This window comes from Galeopterus variegatus, unplaced genomic scaffold (assembly GCF_000696425.1).
Source record: "Galeopterus variegatus unplaced genomic scaffold, G_variegatus-3.0.2 Scaffold1818, whole genome shotgun sequence".
NCBI lineage: Eukaryota > Metazoa > Chordata > Mammalia > Dermoptera > Cynocephalidae > Galeopterus > Galeopterus variegatus.
This window is the reverse complement of record NW_007727929.1, coordinates 260,761-278,144: the sequence shown is the minus strand read 5'-3', so window position 1 is coordinate 278,144 and position 17,384 is coordinate 260,761.

Sequence of the window (17,384 nt, the reverse complement as noted above, 5' to 3'; positions counted from 1 at the left end):
TGCATTTTGCAGGGCTCTTGGCTTCTTCCTCCCTGGGAACTCAAGCCTTTCCCTAGAGTCTTGCTTCAACTTGAAAAGAATCTGGATCCACATGCTACACCCCTGCATTAACTCTAGAATGTTAAGCAGCCAGGTGGTGCTGGTAGAAATTAGCAGCCCAAGAAGGGAAGAAGGGAATAAAAGAAGGGAAAGATATGAACCTTGACCCTTTCTTCCCTATGTTTATCTCCTTAACACCTTTCAAAGATAATGCATTTGTGTTTAATCAGTTTTTTTTAATATTTTCTATCTCTGACTCTTTTTTTTTAGAACATTTAATAAAATATTTAGTCTTTGTTAATTTGAAGAAAAATTTGCTGCTTAATAAAACGACCTGCACTGGCTAAATATTTCACTCGGTTAGAGCATGATGCTGATAACACCAAGGTCAAGGGTTTGGATCCCTGTACCAGCCAGCGGCCAATATATAAATAAAACCTAAATTTCACATATTCCATATTTTTAGATGATACTACATTCATTTATTCATTTTTCAAAAATAATTTTGAATGCCTTCATACACCAAATTCTCATATTGATAGAGTACCTGCTCTCAGAACGTTAAAACAAATTCAATTACTTAAAAGTCATTTACATTTCAGGAAAACCCAATACATAAAATGTGACTTTAAAATTCAACACAAAAGCCAAAATACAAAAACTAAATAAATTAGGTAATGACTAGTTCCCTTATAAATACGTTCACCATAGGGTTCTTGAAACAGCAAGCTCTCCTGGAGTATTTAAAATATAATTTGATTTAAAGACCCTCGGTGTAGGCACAACCCTTTAGGAAAACATTCATTACATTGAGTGAGATGCATGTGTACCTGCCAAGTCACCTCTGTGATTCATAGAGAAATTTTTGTGCATTTATTATAATCCACTTTTCTTATAGTCCTTCCTTCAAGGGCATTGGTGAATATAAGGGAAAATTGCATGGGTGCTTAATTGGAGAATATCTCAAAGTTGGTGAATTCTCTCTCGCATTCAACTTTCCCCTTGTTCGTCTTTTATTTATTCAGTCAAAAGCTGCCTTAGTGACATGTTTTATTTGGTGCTTATATTGTGGCTGAGGAGTGATATTGACCATGAAGAAATATCTGCAAAACCTTAACCTCTATGAAGGTAGGAACTTCGTCTCTCTTGCTCAACATTTTGTGTTATATTTAAAGTCTAGAAACACAGAGTTCTTATTATGCTCCAAGTAGTGTTCTGAAACACACATATGAATTCGTTTAACCTATTAAAGAAAAAAATTATTTAATGATACTTGTTAAGGCATGGTAAGGAAGAATTTACTCAGGACAATCATGATAGGTATAGGGACCACTGCTGTGGGGTCTGCCGTGTGGGAGAAAGATTAGGACCAACTCCAAACACAGCATGGGCAAGTGGGAATTTATAGCCAAGGAAGAGGGTAGAGGTCAGTGGATAATAAAGTACTAAGAAGAAACATTGGGAGTATAGGGGATTCTGGCTAAACCGACCCAACAAAATTCTTGCTGAAGACAGATCAAGGTGATCAGACATCATCTAGGAAATGGTGGAAAATAAGGCACTTGATCAGATACCAAGGGTGGGGGCTTCTTGCTAAACTGACTTAGCAGGATCCTTTGCTAAAACTGGACTTTAGAGGAAGTGCACAGGTGGGCCTAGGAGGATGTTCAGAAACCTGACTAAAGTTTAGCCAAGCAAAGAACCTTTGTTGAAGTTCTGTAGCAGCCCTATGAAGTAGGTGCAATCACAGTTTTACAAGTGAGAAAACTGAAGACTAAAGTCACAGAGCTAATGAACAAAACTGTTTAGATTTGATCACAGGCAGTCTACTACAGATCCTGTGCCTGTAGCCACTGTGCTGGGCTGCAGCCTCTTATCGTGATGTCACCATTGTATTTTCAGCACCAAGCACAGTGCCTAGCATGTTGGTGATGCTCAGTGACACACACACACACACACACACGTTTGCATGATAGAGGAAAATAATGGGTTACACATTAGAATTTTTCACTAGATCACCAGTTCTCTAAGATCAACATTTACCTACATCATACCCCCAGAATAAAGGATCTAATTTCAGAACCTACTCAGTGATTCCTTTCCTTGAACAAATAATTATTAAGTGCCTACCCTAATAAATGCACTAATGACATACCAGCTGACTTACCAACTACTGTAGGGTGAAATCTCCTTACTGAGATGAGCAGGATGTGGCTCTGGGCTAAGTGTGTCAGTCGCCAATACCAGCCATTATTTACCTCCAGTAGCACAATAGTCTATTTCTAAGTATCTACTAGAATATTCTGAGACTGGATTAAACTAAAAGCAGCCAACCTAACAATGTCTCAGCTACATATCTGCACCTTTTCAATGATTACTGTCAACTACTAAAAGCTTGGAACACCATGTGAATATTATTACTGCTTCTTCTGAATGAAGAGGCATTTTCATCTAGAGATCAAGTACCACGAAACTGCTACAAAACAATTTGAATCAGAAGGTACCGGGAGATATAAAAAGATGCACAAAGAAAGGAGTATAAAGGTAGAGGTAGTAATTGCTTTCTCTGCAAGGAGAGACAAATCAAGAGAGTTTCTGTTTTAACAATTTTCGTAGAGGGGAGTATTTCCATGACAACTGAGTACTTAGTTATTCTAATTGCGGAAGAAACAAAGCATCTAAAAAGTCAGGAAATATGTTCCAGGAACACAGAATAAATCCCAGCTAAACTAGGAACATTGATGTTTCATTAAAAGCAGTGAAAATTCACCACCAGGCTTTTTATTTTAACTCAGTATAAATATAAGTGACAATATTTCTTGAGATTCTCTAGATCATTTCAGATGAGATGTTAGCTCCTAAAATCGGCCTGAGATACTCATATCATAATTCTACACAGCCATAACCTTTGAATCCTGACCTTAATGACTGAAGATTAAATTGAAGAAAATAGGGAATGCCTTCGAACTGAATCTGATGGGAACTTGACAATATCACAGAATTTAAATTTAATGCTAATTGAATAGTTTAATTTATCACAATAGTAACCTCCCTTTTTATATGCACAAAAGATATAAATAAAATCCTATTTCAGTTTATTGTAAGATTTGTTTGAGAAATAGCATATATTAGTTAATGTAATCTGAGGAGCAGTAAGCTGACCTAAATTTAAAAATCTGGTCTAAGTTTAACCAAAACATACAAAATGACAATGACTTTGAAGTGCAAGATTATTCTGATCCAAATGGACCATTTTCCCTTTGAGGAATTCTATTAAGTGCTGCAGATCACTGACACAAAATATGGACTGCCTTTCTCAATCTCTTGAAACATACTTCTGACCCTTTCAGGCATTCTCCACTGAAAGTTGAGAGTGTATGCTGCTGGCAATCAGCTCATACAAGTGAAGTGGTGATGGATGTATGTCCATTAGAGTTAGAAGACTTTGGTTCAAACCCTGTTTCAGTCATTTCCTAGCTATTGATCTTGGAGAAACCATTAAACACTGACCCTCAGTTTTCCCCTCTGTTTAAAAGGAATAAGAATTTATCCATTAAAGATGTTCACACAACACATTTTATTGTGCACCAGGCAAGGGAATACACATTAGAAATAAAAATAAGTTGCTGTCACTGTTTCTGGGAAATAGTTTAGTAAAGGAGACATGATTAAATTATATGTACTTGATATATTACATCATGGATTCTATTATCAAAATATAAGCAAAATAGTAGTTGAGCTAAAAGAATGGGGGATAACTCTTCTTGAGGAAGATGGACACAATTATTCAGAGTTAATGATGCTTGAACTGTTTTACAAAATGGTATGCTCAATGCAGAAAAGTACAAAAGACAAGGAAAGAAGGAATCTGGGATGAATGTGTGCTCAGGTGTCAAGGCCTGAAGGAGAATGATTCAAAGTTCAGCGAGGCTGGTGCATGCAGGTAGGGGAGAGGATAAGAACAAGGAAAAAAAGGTATGGGCCACATTTCAGGTGCTTAATATGCTGTGTTAAGAAACTGGAATTTTTCCAGAGGAAAATGGGGAAATGAGAAAAGTTATGGTGACCAGAAATAACACAATCAGACTTTTTTCTTTTTTAAAAATAACATAGGCTTTTGCCACACAAATTAATCCAAAACAAGAACTGATTCACCTAGTCCTACTCCTTTTCTCAAAATCCCCAATTAGGTGACCAACTCATCCCCTGCAACATTCTCAGTTTTAGAATTAAAGTCTTGCTTCCTGGGAATCTTCTCAGTCTTAGTCAAACTGCAATTGCCCAGAACTTTCAAATTTTAGCAGTGAAAGTCTTGTGTCCCAAGATTCCCTCCTCCTGAATCCTGGGCAAACTGGGATGGTTAATCACCCTAGTTCTAGTTGCAAGACTGGTGGTAAAAGTGATGGGAGCAGACAGGTCCTGACCACAGTTATATGTGTGAGTTAAGCTGCTCACAACTGTGTGCACTAATGGTTCTTTCCACAGTCCTGGAAAACTGAAGGTGAACACACATATACCTAATGAAGAAAAGCATGTAACAATATTTAAAAATTAACATTATTATATACTTCAGAATAAGTCCTCTGATCTATTCATCCCTTTATTCCCAAATAGTCACACCAAAGATAAAAGGTAGTCTTTTAGCCTCAGCAAGAGAGAATGTTTTCTCTTTCACTCTACTCCTAAGTTTAGACCGCAGTTGAGCAGTTGAGGTCCTAGTGGTTGAATGTGCCTCGACCACATGAGGACACAGGGTGGTATGTAAAAGTTTCAGCCTTAATGGCTTTGCTTGCTTTTAGCATGAGGATAATTGAATCCTCTTAGCCTGAGCAGACATGGTGGAGTAGGCAAAAGCCAGGCACTGAGAGCAAGGAGAGAAAGGTGGAAAAGGAAGAAAGGAGGAGAACAGGTGTCAGTGGACTCACGTCTCCATTCCTGATGGATTCAGAAAGAGAGACAAACACATACAAACAGTGAGGATAGGCTTCATACCATCCTCTGAATTCCAAATAAAATTGGCTTCTTTCTGGCAATGGGCATGTGCCTTTCCAGTCATTGCAGAGCACAGGGCAGAGCTTTACACAGAACTTAAGATCACAATCAGTGTGTGTGTGTGTCACTCAGAATTTAGAATGATGATAGATCTTCGGGCCCTCACAGGTGGTTGTCTTAGTCTCCTTGGGCTGCTATGATAAAGTTCCTTAGACTGGAAAATAAACAAACAACAGAAATTTATTGCCCACAGTTCTGGAGGCTGGAAAGTTCAAGATCAAGCTGCCAGCAGATTCAGTGTCTGGTGAGGGCTCACTCTCTGCTTCAAACATGGTGCTATTTTGCTGTGTCCTCTCACAGGGCAAGGGGTAAATACCTCCTTCAGCATCTTTTAAAAGGGCACTAATCCCATTCATGAGGGTTCCACCCTCACAACTTAATCATCTCCCAAAGCCCCCACCTGGTAATATTATTGCACTGGGAATTAGGTATCAACATGTAAATTGTGGAAGGAGACAAATATTTAGACTGTAACCGTAGTTTCACACTAAAACATCAAAAGAACTTAGGTACAATGTAGTTTCTCCATAAAGATGTTCCAGCAGCATAAACCACCAAAGCAGATTATAAATAGACCCTAGTATGTTTGCAGTGCTCAAGGAGAATGAAAAATATGGAATATGTAATCTATTTGTTTGGGGTGCTTATATAACACCCCACCTCCAAGGAAGAACCAAAAACACTTTCATGCCATCAAGCTGAGTATAGTTGCCAACTTGGGTGTTCAAGTTACTGCCTTAATTAAATAAATAAATGAACAGTACACTGATCTAAAAGCTAATATTGAAATTTCTAAAGCATTTCTTTTTTAATTGTTTCCTGGGGAATTTGTTTTACTTTAGAGGCATATAGCTGTTCTGTAGGCTAAACTGAGAGGCAGAATATGCCAGAGATTTTTTTTATCCTAAAACTTTGTTGGCATATTTTGTTTTGTAGAATACTATTACCCTTTACATTTTGGTTACTTAAGTGTTCTACTAATTCATGATGAGTATATTTCTGTATGTAAAGGTTTTAAATTATTCACATAAAATAGTCTATATTAGGAATAAGATAATTATGTTTAAAAAGCACAAAACAGAAAGAGCTATTAAATATTATTATACAACAAATGTAATAAGCAGCAAAAAGATGGTATAATGTATGACCATAATAATATTATAGTTGGTGTTAAAGTTGTGACAAGAATTAACAGTACTAAGCAAATTCAAAAATAATAAAAAAGAACTATGTATAAAACTATGTATAAAATATATTAAATACATAAATTTAATATCAAAAAACCATCCTAGATGGCCACAAAAATAATTTCAACCCCTGGTCATACATCCAGAGAATTTGTGTAAAATGCATTTTTCTGTGGAATGAACAAATTAGGATAGTAATATAGTAGGGTTATTTTATTTTAATTGTAGTTTTAAAATATCATTTGTCACATGATATGACAGCAAGAGGTGAGATCAGAAACTCTCTGGACCCTGGAGTCTCATGAGATGTAAGAGGTTCATGGTGTAACGTTTTTTGAGGAATACCTACTAACGTCTAAAAAGTCATTTGTGTAGCATGAAATGCAGTTTGGAAAATTTTGGTTAAATTATGACAAGAATCTATAAACTGTACTTTAAAAATAAAATTTAGGGGGCCGGCCCGGTGGCGCACTGGATAGTGCGCCGCTTGGGAAGCGCGGCAGCGCTCCCGTCCGAGGGTTCGGATCCCACGTACAGACCGGCTCCCGCTCACTGGCTGAGCGAGGCGCGGGAGCAACGCCGAGGCTTGCGATCCCGTCGCCGGTCCCCGGTCCGGTACGGGGGCAACACTGAGGGTTGCGATCCGTTGCCGGACACGGAAAAAAGACACACACAAAAAATAAATAAATAAAAATTAAAAAAAAATAAAATTTAGAATACAAGGCCAACTTTACAAATGTTTTTGTCTCACTAAATGAGTAAACATCTAATCAATTTTATGCCTACTTATTTATTTAAATGATGCATAGATTGATATTTCAATTATTTGGAAAATGACTTATGTGTGGATATTCACATAATATTTCAACTTGGATTTATCATAAGAAGCTGCCTTAATCTTCATGGAGGGTGTTAGAAAATCCTGGTATGTGTCCAAGTAGGGGAGAGGACACCCAGCTTTGGCATGAGCCAATCTGCCTAACGTTGCAACATCCACACTGAGTCCTGACCCTTTTTCTCTTAGTTTCTGAATGGATTTAAAACGTGATGGGACCCATAGCCAATTTAATCTCTATTTTCCAGACAAATAAGTGTTGTGAAGTCATTCAAGATGTTGAGTTTGAAGAAAGGCAGAGACATATTACAACCTTTGACTTGTTAAAGCAGTATCAAATGGAAGAAGGGCTAGACAGATTCTATTTTTCCAGAATCAGAAGTCAGATAAATGAGTGGTGGCTCAATTGAAGGGTGACCAAATTTACTCAGCATAGGCAAGGATTCTCACAAAGAGAATAATAAGAAGGTGACCCTTGTGCCAGGGAGACCACCTGTCACTGAAAGTTTGCACCAAGAGGGTCCATAAAAATATCCGAATCTCTATGATCCTAAATTTTAAAAACACTTAATCTGATGCAATTTGATCCCTTCCAGGAGTATTAAGTTGACACACCACACAGGTGTATGTGCTTAGAGGTCACGTGTGCCTGATATGAATTACAAGAGGAAAAAGAACCATTGCCTGCAAAGACTAATATTGCACATTTGAAGCCACACGTTCAGCTCTGTTTCACCTAATAATATTCAGGCCACCTTTTCTCACAATTAGATTACTAATCCAAATAATTTGCCTTTGGGTCACTATAATTTGCTTGCCTGGATCTACTCATTCTTGTTGGGCTTTATGCTAACACTCTGTCCAAAAATTATTATTACCATATGCTGTTTCTCAGCAACTACCATATTGTTCTCCAGCTGGGGTGTTGTTACATTTCTGGATGAAGAGCAGTGGTTCCTATTTTACATTTAAACATAATTATGCTTCTGACAACTGAAGCCAAATGAGGTCACATTACGTAAAAGGGTACGTGTAGACTGTTGGATAGTTATTTGCCTGCCTAAGAAGTCCAGAATATTAATCTTGAGATGATGGAGAATGTGGTCTCTGAATACATTTGCAAGTAATGCTGAATTAAAATAGGGCTAGATCAAATTTCTTGTCTATGTCAGTGGAAGCATTTTTCCACTTTCCTCTCTTTCTCCACATATGTATTACGGCACATGTCCCTGAAGGGATAGTATACTGCTATAATAATAACAACAACAACAAAAATAGCCAGCACTTACTGTGTGACAGACACTGTACACAGCACTTTTGTCAGTTCAGACATTCATTCTACAAACAGTTTTTGATCGCCTCATCTGTGCCAGACAACGTTCTGGGCACTGGAGATATGATGGTGAATAGGACAAAAATAAGTGTTGCCCCCTCATGGAGCAAATTTACTGTGGGGAAAATAGGAAATAAAGCAGTAATCAAAGGAATAAACAATGTGAGGCTGTGAAAAGCACTACAAATAAGGTAAGCTGGACACTGCAGAAAGAAAACATAAGGAGGGAAGTAGCTGGTCAGGAGAGGCCATCCAAGGTCGTGGCTTGTAGGAGGAAGAGTCAGCTGTGTCAGTCGCTTCCAGACTTAGAGAAGAGCAAATGGGAAGGTCTGGAGCAGCAAAGAAGACTGGAAGGCTCACGTGCAACGTTCTACCAGGTATTCCCCAAGCAATCTTAAGATGCGAGCGTTATCAGTCTCATTGAACAAATGAGAAAACTAATGTAACTTGCCCAACATCACACAAGACAAGAAGTGGTAAGGCTAGTATTTTCACTCTCACCCAATTAGAGAACGCTTTTATTCCTTTTTTAATTTAATAGAAGCATACTACATATAATGTGCTAGTACTGTTTCTTTATTCACTTGACAATGTATCCTAAGCATCTCCACAAATGACAGTAGTTAAACTCTAGCCTCTTCTTCCCTAATTTCTTCATGAATGTATACACCCATATACTAGTTTGTTAAGGCTGCCATAAAAATGTACTTCAAACTGGGAGTCTTAAGCCACAGGAATGTATTGTCTTACAGAAATGGAGGCTTGAGTCTAAAACCCAGGCGTATTAGTCTGTTTCTGTTGCTCTAAACAAGATATCTGGAACTGGGTAATTTGTAAGAAAGCAAAATTATTTCTTACAGTGTTGGAGGCTGGGAAGTCTACAGTGAGGAGACTCTACAGCAATGCAGGGTGTCATATGGCGGAGCAGAGAGAGAGCTAATTCCTCATTTCTTCCTCCTTTTGAAACTCTCTGACTACACCCTCAACCACCATCAAACCATCAAATGGATTAATCCATTCGCTGGGGCATGGTCCTCACAATCTAATCACCTCTTCAAGGCCCCCCATTTCGATTACCACAATAGGATTTCTCACCCTCAACAGTTAAAGTGGAGAATAAGCCTCAGTGAGTTTGAGGAGGCATTCCACCCTGGCCCTCCAAAACTCATGTCCTTTTTTCATACAAATACATTCATTTCACTCCCTAAGTCTTGTTTCAGCTCAAAGTCCAAAGTCTCAAGTTCCCATCTGTGAAATCAAAACAAGTTATCTACTTCCAAGATTCAATGGTGGGACAAGCATAGGGTACATATTCCCTACTCAAAAAAAATAATCTACTTCCAAGATTCAATGGTGGGACAAGCATAGGGTACATATTCCCTACTCAAAAAAAAATAAAATTATGGTGGGACAAGCATAGGGTACATATTCCCTACTCAAAAAAAATAAAATTAAAATAAAAAGAGAAATAGACCAAAAGAAAGGTGGAACAGGTCCTAAACAAGTCCAGAACCCAACAGGGCAGGCATTAAAATCTCACAGCTGGTGAATCAGGTACCTTCACTCCATGTTTGTTGTCCTCTGCATGCTGGTGAGGGGGTTGGATCCCCAAGTCCTTGGGTTGTGCTTCTATGGTTTACCTGGTCTTGGTTGATCCTTCAGCTCTCACAGGCTGGCATTGCATGCTGGTAGCTCCACAATTATGGGGACTCCCCATAATGGTCCTACTCCCACAGCTCCACTAGACATGGAGGTGATGGGGTTTCTCTGCTCCAACTCTAACTCCATATTTTCACTTGGCATTGCTCTAGCGAAGCCCATCTGTGGTTACTCTGCCCCCGTAATACATCTCTTCCTGGGTCCCCAGTCTTTTCCATACATTGTTTGAAATCAGGGTGGAGGCTCCCAAGCCTCCACAGCCCTGGCATTCTGCAAGCCTGCAGAACTAACATCATGTGGACGCCGCTAAGGCTTCCAGCTTCTATTTTCCAAAGCTGCAGTTCCAGCCACACCTGGGGCCAATTTAGCCACAGCTGGAGCAGCTGAAGCAGCTGGGGGGCTGGTGCAGGGAGCAGCATACCAAAGTGGCCCTGGGCAGGATGCCTCCAGCCTGCCTGTCCCCCAAGACCATTCTGTCTCCCTAGGCCTCTGGAAAGGGGCAGTCTCCGAAATCTCTGAAATGCCTTTAAGGTCTTTTTGTCCCTTCTCATGATGATCCCTTTCTTCTGCAATAATCTCCTCAGTGAAAATTCTCCTTAGCTACACCCTTGGTTTCCTCTGTTGAACTAACTTTCTCACTCTTTATGTGGCCAAACTAATAATTTTCCAATTTTTTGCCTTCTGCTTTCTTTTGACTTCTAAACTCTGGCTTTATGTCATGACCTTTTCTGCCATAACTCAGCATAGGCTGTTGCAAGTAGCCATGCAGCTTCCTGAATGCTTTGCTGCTTAGAAATTTCTTCTTCCAAATACCTTGGGTCAGCACCTTGAAGTTCCACATTGCATAAAAATTTTGGGTATTAACAGAATGCAGCCAAGTTCCTTCCAGTTCATAGCAAGGGTGACCTTTGCCCCAGTTTCCAATAAGTCCCTTCTCATTTACCTCTGAGATCTTCTCAGAATGGCCTTAGTGTCCATATGTCTATCAGCATTCTGCTCATTACCATTTCAACAGTCTCTAAGTAGTTCCAAACTTTCCCTTATCTTTTTGTCTTCTTCTGAGTCCTCCAAACTCTTCCAACCTTTGCCCAACATGCAGGTCCAAAGCCACTTCCACATTTTCAAACAATTGTTATAAGCAACACCCCACTTTACTAGTATCAAATTTCTGTATTAGTCTGTTTCTGTTACTTATAACAAAATACCCAAAACTGGGTAATTTGTAAGCAAACAAAATTTATTGCTTATAGTTTTGGAGGCTGGGAAGTCCAAAGTCCAGGGAACACATCTGGTATGGTGACTCTACAGCAATGCAGTGTGTCACATGGCGAGAATGGTGGAGCCGAGACTATGGCATGGTCCTCATTATATAATCACCTTTTCAAGGCCTCACCTTTCTATTACCATAACAGGATTTCTCACCCTCAACAGTTGCAGTGGGGATTAAGCCTCGGTGAATTTGGGAGGACATTCAGCCTATAACACAAAGTGATGGCAGTGAAGGTTTCTTCTGAGGGCTGCCAGGGAAGGACTTGTTTCACTCTCTTCTAACTTCTGGTAGCCTTAGCCATATCATGGCTTGTAGATGGCTGTCTTCTCCCTGTATCTGTTCACATCTTCTTTCTTCTATGTGTATCTGTCTCTCTGTCCATATTTCCCCTTTTTATAAGGACACCAGTTCTATTGGATTAGAGCTCACCCTAGTCACCTCATTTTAACTTGATAACTCCTTTAAAGATCCTCTCTACAAATAAGGTCACATTCTGAGGCAGTAGGGGTCAGGACTCCAACAAATCATTTTCGGAGGATACAGTTCATCCCACAACAACTCCTACATATTATTTTACATAAATGGGGTTATTTTACATGGTGGGGTGCTTTTGCTATTTCCAGTTTGTTTATTTGTATCTAATGTGATCTTTTACCTCTTTTTATATTTCCTCCTCCAACTGTACTCTCTACTGTGTACACCATAATCATTGCTCTGTGGTTAGTCAAGTTAGGCCTTGAATTATAATTTTCTCACTTATCTACACACACACAAACACACACAAACAAACAAACAAATATACATGTATAGAGTTTTTGTGCAATTATTTGCTTTATAAAATATGGATTTACATTATAAAAACTACTCTTCATCTTATCTTTCTCACTTGATAACTTGATCATTTCTTTTAAGAGCACTATAATGTTCTATAATGTATATGTACTGTCTTAGTCAGATCTGGCTGCTATAACAAAGTACCAGGGACTGGGTGGCTAAAAATCAACAGTAATTTATTTCTCACAGTTCTGGAGTCTGCAGGTCTGAGATCAGAGTGCTAGCATTGTCTGCTTCCAATGAGGTCATTTTCCAAGTTACAGAGAGCAGATTTCTTTCTGTGTGTTCCATGGTGGAAAGAGGGCAATAGTGCTCTCTGGGGTCCCTTTTATAAGGGCACTAATCCTCCACCTGGGGGCTCCACCTTCGTGAGCCCACCTCCTAAGACCATTCTGTTGAGGTTTAGGGTTTCAATATAAGAATTTGGCAAGGACACATACAAGTTGTCCACATGTACCAATCATTCTACAATTCTACATGTGTTAGGCTTTCTCAAGCACACTGCAATTCTGTTTCTCTCATTCAGAGGACTACATGGTTTATTGCTCCCAAAGAGATAAACAGTCTAAATGTGATGCTATGTCAGAGCCTAGGAATCCTGTGCAATCCATCCTCAGGAATGAACCAACCCTGTTTTCAATCATGCTAAACACAACAATGCGTGTTTATATGTAGCTGTTAAACAAAGGGCTTTAGGAACCAGGCTTTTTCCACGTCTAACTGGTTCATTAAACCGTTCAAAGCTAGAGATTTAGTCTTTATCTTAGTGATCCTCAGTTTTCTCATCTGAAAAACAGAGATAATGATTGTAGCTACCTCCTAGGGTTGTTAGAAGGACTGATTTCAGGAAGAGTTTTCTGAAGTCAGCAGGGTGAGTTAATAGTAAGCATTTAATATGATGTGTTTTATTACTGTTATTCATGCTTTCTCTTTCTTATTTTGATCAGTTTTATAAGCCCCATCAACTGATTTTTTATGATTCTTTAGTGATATTAGTTAAGTGCACAGATTTATAGTTTCTTCATTACCCATGGTGCCAGCATCTTGGCTGCACTGCCGAATTTCACCACTAAGAAGTTTCTTGTAAGAAGGAGAGAAGTTGGAAAAGATAGAAGAATGGACAATTACACAAGATTCTCTAATACCAAATGTCCATTAACACATGGATAAAACTTTATGGTTGAAAATATGGGAAAAATTATTGAAATATTTAATGATGATCAAAATGTGACTCTTTCAGATAATTATATTGTTTCTTTTCTGCGATATGTTATTGTAAATATATCAATGAGAAAATATCAAGGAATAAAACAAAGAACTCTAGAACTTAAAAAAAAATGTAATTGCCAGGTAAGAGAACAGCAGTGAAGAAATTTACTGTGTAGTTTGCCATGAGGGAAAAACTAGAGTTTTAAGAATTAAAAAGGAATTTTCATAGTGATTATGTTAATGAAGCACTGAGAGCATGTACTTGGATATCACAGAATAAGTCTGTAAGTCTGAAATAGTTGGCTAAGCAATTTCTTCATTCACTGATCAAAAAAGAGTCTTCAGCTTGGTATAATAAGAGTCTGGTATACTGGGCCACTTAATGTTCATGGCAATTTATTCGTTTAGCTGGTTATGGTCAGCTGTGATAAAATAAAATATTCCATTTTAATATCACATTAGTAAGTGTTCCTGTAAGTTGAAGATATTCTTTTTTGTTTTTCAGAAGAAACAGACTCCGATTTTTAAATGCTCATTGTATCGTATTAATGTGCTATCTCTATGTTTAGATCAATGATAAAAGGCCTAAAATGTTTAGAATAAAGTTTAAAAATGACTCAGATTCAAATGTACATTTGCGACTTTTAAAATCTCCAAATTATTTCAAGTAGAACTGATTTATATACTAGATTTACATTCTAATATTTAAATTTATTATCTAATATTCTAGATTTATATTCTAATATTCTAAACTATAACAGGTATTGGGAAAGGTGATAAAAAATTGCTTTCAATAATGTTTTTGACACTTCTGAAAAGAGATGCCACCTAAAAACTAAAAAAAAATAGAAGTTATAAAGCAATGCAATTCAGTGTCCCAACAGGCAGTAGGCTAGGGCAACTTCCTGTGACAAGCTTAGTCAAAAAGAGTGGGTGTAAAATGTGATGTCTGTGAGTAGGAAAATTATTTCAAATAAAAAAGTTCAAGTTTTACAAGCTAAAAGGCTTGTAAAAACCTGCACAGAATTACATGGATGAGGAATAATCTCCATCCGGTGAAGCAGTGAAACTTCACAACAGAAGCAACTTCTGTATATTTAAAAATATTACCAGCAACGATAACGCTCCCTTAAACCTACATTGTAGTATTTTTCATTCAATAAATCTCTGTCAGTCTTTGCGTCTCACTAACCAAGCATGGGCTCTCATGGGCATAACATATTTTCCTTAGATGACTTAGGATGCCCAATGCCAGCTTAACTAAAGGAGTCATTTCCTGCAGGCCTTAGGATAGTAATAATATCTTTAAAAAAATCATGAAGTGTATTCACAAATTTCAGAAACAGCAACATGAGCTTATGTTTTTCTAGTCTTCATTTAGAAATAGGACATTTTAATATTTCATTCTCATCTGTATAATGCCAAGATTATACCTATGTATGTACAATGACAGTAGAACCAAAATCACAATAGCCACATATCCCTTCCATTGTCTTTCAGTCTGTAATATTTCCTGGAGGACACAGTCAGCAGAAGCATCTCCATACCTTGTCATGGATCATCTCAATAAATGAGAGTGGTAAGTGCCAATTTGCTTAAGTGGCTCTTGTGAGAAAGAAAGCTACAGCAGAAGAGGGATTGCAATAGACGACTCTTTAATGTATCATTCACAACGAGAAATCACTTTTTTGGCTGGTGTTGCCATATTTGAGTGTATCTTACTGATTGGAAAAAGACAGGTCTAGATTTTTTATGAGGCATTTCCATGGCTAAAGAATAGCCTGCAAGATTGTTACTGTCAGACTGTTTCCAAGAGCATGACCAGGTCTCCCTGAAAGCACAAATGAAGCCTGTTCTTCAGCATGGTGTTGGGCTAAAGGGGCTTGTCAAGAAAACCTCAAACCACAGTCTATGGGGAAAAAGAGTATTACTCTGATTTCAACAAAATTAGGGAGTTTAGTGAAGGAGTTAATGGGTGACAGAAAACGGGGCAATATTTGCAAAGTCTTAAACTAAAATTTCAATATTTAGAACCTGCAGGGAACTCCTACAATTAACTGGAAATGGGCAAAGGAAATACATAGGCAGTTTACAGAAAAAGAAACCAAAAATCCTCAAAAGGATTCGAAAGGATGTTTATAATTGGAATCGGAAAAAGGCGAATAAAGACACTGATGCGATATCACATTCTAGCTCTTAAACTGGCAACAATTAGGAAGTAGGATACTTCCCATGCCTCATGAACTGCTAACGAGAGTTATGACTGGTGCAGGCATTCTAGAAAGCAATTTGGCACTACTCGGTCTAATTTTACACACACACTCACACACTAACATGTCCTTGTCTAAATCTGTGATTTACTGTGCTAAATCTTCATCATATCTTCATGGTCTAAACTAAGGCAAACAAAATGACATCCCCTAAACACAGTGTAGTGGCAAACTATTTTACTTCTCCAACCCCAGCAGTTTAGAAGTTAGTGTGTTTGTGCATGAATATCAGGAGTGTTTGCGTGTGTGTGTGTGTGTGTGTGTGTGCACGTGTGTATGCATGCAAAGTCTATGTGGATACAGTTAGGGTGGAAATCAAGTAATACCAAGGTTTTATTTTAAATGCATTTGCATACTTTCAGGGAATGTATGCATTCTTCACTTGAAACAACCCCTGCCCGTCCTTTTATTTTCATGCAAAGCTTCGCCCTTTCTATCACCTGTCTGGCCCCTAAAAGCATTTTACTTCATACCCCTGCTATGCTGTCCTGCTCAGCATTATTTTCCCAGATACCTTGAGTACATTGAAAAACTTGAGGGGAGGCCATTGAGAAAGGCGTGGTCATGAGCATAGAGGACAAAAGGACAGCTATCAGCCTCTGTTCTGTCCATCTAAAGAGAAAGATGCAACCTGTTCTTGAAGGAGCTCTAATTTTACACATTACACATTGCAGAAGCAAGCATATGTAAAGTGTTACATATTTTGCTTGCTTGAAGAGCAGGCAAAAGAAGCAGAAGAGGAGAAGGACAGAACTTAAGATTTCTCTTTTTTGCTTCACTTTGAGCCATTTACAAAATGACACATCAAAAGAAGATGGGAGCCAATTTTCAAATTTGGATGCCTCAGTCAGCTATCCATACACAATACTTGGAAAGCCAGCAGCAACTTCTTGCCAGCTTTCAGGGGTTTAGTCTGCTAATGAAGGCTTTCCAAATGGACAGATGTACGAATACTGTTTCATGGGCCAGATACTAAAATCAAAACTGTCTGCAAAATTCAAGAGCAATAAATTTGTGTTGCAAAGGCCAATTGGGGTGGGAGGGAGAGAGAGTATGCAGCCATGGAAGATTACTGCACACTGGCACCTGTTTCTCTGCAAATGCAGAAGCAGCTATTTTGTCAGCAGAGACCCTATGGATCTGTACTTTATGTTTTACACTACCTTATTTCTGTTTAGTAATAAGTTTACACCTAGGTAGTGTAGTTTTAAGTTAGGCAAATTTACTTCAGAAGAATTAAATTCAGTATTATCATTTACCTACTAGTGTCCAGTTCTTAAATTTATCACTAAAGGTATAGGAGAAATTAGGAAAGGATTCATGGTAAAACAACCACAATTTCAGAATTACAGTCAGAGGAGAGCTTTCGAAGTAATATATTGAACTAGATAAATGATAATCTTTAAAACACATTATTGCCTTTAAAAACACCTTTTTTCTGTTAAGGTGTTTATGTCCACTCACTCAACCAACCTTTATTAAGTGCCTACTATGTGGCACGCACTGTGCTAAGTGGTGTGTGTGTGTGTGTGTGTGTGTGAGAGAGATCACATTTAATCTACCACAACCTATAAGGGATTTTTAATACATCTTAAGCAAAAGCACTTATACTTAAAAATCATTTCCACTATCTCATTCTTTTTTAACCCATCAGTCATAATTTATCTAGAACTAACTACACACAGAAAAGAATCAT